The 2,824-nt window shown below is 40.1% G+C and overlaps 1 pseudogene; it reads left to right on the top strand.

Moving 5' to 3' along the window:
- The first annotated feature begins 881 nt into the window (after nucleotides 1-881).
- Nucleotides 882-1,364, top strand: LOC120843085 (annotated as a pseudogene).
- The last annotated feature ends 1,460 nt before the right edge of the window (nucleotides 1,365-2,824 follow it).

Consider the following 2,824-nt stretch of genomic DNA (forward strand, 5'->3'; position numbering starts at 1 on the left):
GTCAACTCGCGGCTGCTAACTGCCGCTAACGCTCCCATTCTCCTATCTGCCGAGAGAACTTCCGGTTCCGGAAACAGGGTTCGTCACGACCGTCAAAATTACGCCGCAGCTTGTTTTGCGGTCAGTTGGAGAGAAAGAAAAGCCGATATTTCATTTTTTTTTTGTGTAGAAGTTAATAAACCGAGACGAAAACGGATGCCCGTTCGGCATGCAGTGAACATTGACGGTTTAATGTAAAAGTTATGTGGACAAAAGTAGAAAGGTCATTTCATGGTCTCTTTAACGCCCGGTTCGGTACTAGTTACCGAAGCGGGCATTAAAGGGACCATGAAATGACCTTTTTACTTTTCATCTCAGTAAGAAAAGAGAAGGCTGGGAACGTCGGATGTAAGGCTGTAATTTGGCGCGTACTAGAAAGAGCGGAAAGGGGAAAGCCTTCTCTTCTCTCACCTTCTAGGGTTGTCTGCTCCTTTGGATGGACAAAACCAAGGACATGGCTGGCATGCAAACTAGGTTTTAAAATCTCGTTATTTTGGTAATGTCAGGTGCAAATACGCAGGATTAGGTAACAAGTTTTCATACAATGTTACACCCGATAAAACGATATATAACCTAACACAATCCTGCTATCCCAGAATGTCTTTGACCTACTTGTGAGGGAAGTGTGTTTATTTTATTTGTATTTTCCATTATCTCTTCTAGAAGGAAGTGTATGTACAGTAGCACCCCACTACTTTTGTCATATCTTACCGGCGATTGTGGTGCCTTAGGTTTATGTTTATGTCCCCTGCTAACAACATTGTTTCGTCTTATAGGTGTTATCTTCACTCCTGAGTGCAACAGTATTTTTTTCCTTTCTTGGTACCCATTCTATCAACTGCATGTAATATCTGCCTTACTGATTTCTCTTTCTGATGCTTTTGTTCATGTTATGATATGTTACATGTACAAAAAAAATACTGTATGTAACCACTCCTGCACTGCCTGCCAAAAGGCAGCTGGCAATAATGTATACATAAAAAATAAAAAAAAATCACCTCCCACGCAAATAATAAAGGAAAGTTATTACAACGTTGTAAACAGTGTAGTCGGTCTGGCGCCTCCAGAGAAAATGGAATGCGGTTGAAGAAGTGCTTTGTGCAAGATAGACTTTGTTCTGGTTTAGGAATTTAGCAACTATGTGTCGAAAATCGAGATTAGAAAGAAAAAAAAAGAAGAAGAACGTGTTCAACAATTAAAAACAATAACCGCGTCATTTTTTTATGAACAACGAATTTTCACAGAATGTATTCCCTGTTAGACATGGCTATGAAGACCTTAGAAGGCTTAGAGTATCGCAGGTGTTTGTAGCGGTATACTTGTAACCAAAATGACGTTTTGTGGTGATTACTCGTAGGTTGTACTCGGGGACAGACTTGTAAGTAATCCGTAACAAGTAACGAAATTACTTGTAATCCCTTACATTTATCAGTAATTTAGTAACGGAATAATTACATATTTTCTAGAGTAATTTTAGAGTAATTCCCTTCCATTTTTGCGTAACAGATTATTTGTAATCCGTTACATTTTTTACAGAACCAACCCCCGCCCCCCCCCCCCCCTTTTTCTAAAAAAAGTTTTTTTTTGGTAAAGTTGAGGTGGAGTCACACTGTCACGCGAATTGACCTGCGCAAAGGGAGGCTTGGCAGTCTTCAGTTCCGGAAAGCCTTTTTTTTTGCAACACCAAGCCCATGAATCCAATTTTTTTAGGCCCTAAAAACAATGTGAAAAAGTCCAAATAAGCATTTCTACAAAAAAAAAAAAAAGGGGGGCAAGTTATATCCGCTTTTTAGTCCCTTTGTTTCTTCTTTGCGATCGAAGACGGGGAGAGGACACCTTCTCGGTTTATAGACCTTTTCCGCCAATTCTTGCCCCCGACCGCCAAGTCGGCATATCCGGTATGGGCGACGAAAAAATATTAAAACGTTTCAACCTGCAAATAGTAAAAAAAATAGAGGGGAGACAAAACAAGAATCGGTGACAGTTACGCTTATCTCTTAAATGCACTCTATTGGTGTGGCGACGTTAAAACAATGTTTTCGCCCATACTGGAAGTGACGATATTTCAAGATGGCGGCGCCCTTATGAAAAAGGTCTATAGTGACTACGACAATTTTCATAATGCCACAACGCGAGACAACGCTCCGTCTACCCTAAAATGTGCTAAAAGAGATGTGATAATACGTGAAGGTGTTATTGTCACAAGCATCGTCGTTCGTTGCCGCAGACTTATCTTCTCTTAGGTGCCAATTATTTCATTTTGCGTTTATTCTTTATCGACCACTGCTCGGGGAAAAAACAACATGAAAGGTCAAACATATAGATTTCTGTTATTTGTAAAAGTATCAAGACATGGTTCACAGAAGGCTCTTCCGCCCATTATTAGTTTTTTTTTTTTTCCGAAAAGTAGATCACAAGTCTTAAAACTCCTTGAGTTACGGGTCTTCCCTTGCCTTGTTTTTTTATTGTGAACCTTCAAATTGATTGTTTGTCTCCTCATCCAAGGTTGTGACCCTTTAAAAAGCTACTTGTTTTTGGGTACAAAGTGCCCTCTACAGCAATTCAGCGCATCGCTAAGCACACCAAAAGCAACTCTGTGTCTAAGCAATTACTGAACCAGTCGAAGTTTGTTTCTGGATTTGTGGTATGTGCTTACATCGATCGACCGTAAGTAACCCTGCGTTAGTTTCCGCAAAGCAGTTTTTCCATAAACATCTGCAAAAATCTAGCAATGAACGACCCCTTATAGTTAAATGAAACACGCCGGTTGTGTAACCAGATGGAA

Source organism: Ixodes scapularis, unplaced genomic scaffold (genome assembly GCF_016920785.2).
Source record: "Ixodes scapularis isolate PalLabHiFi unplaced genomic scaffold, ASM1692078v2 PGA_scaffold5__190_contigs__length_132052651, whole genome shotgun sequence".
In the NCBI taxonomy this organism is placed as follows: domain Eukaryota; kingdom Metazoa; phylum Arthropoda; class Arachnida; order Ixodida; family Ixodidae; genus Ixodes; species Ixodes scapularis.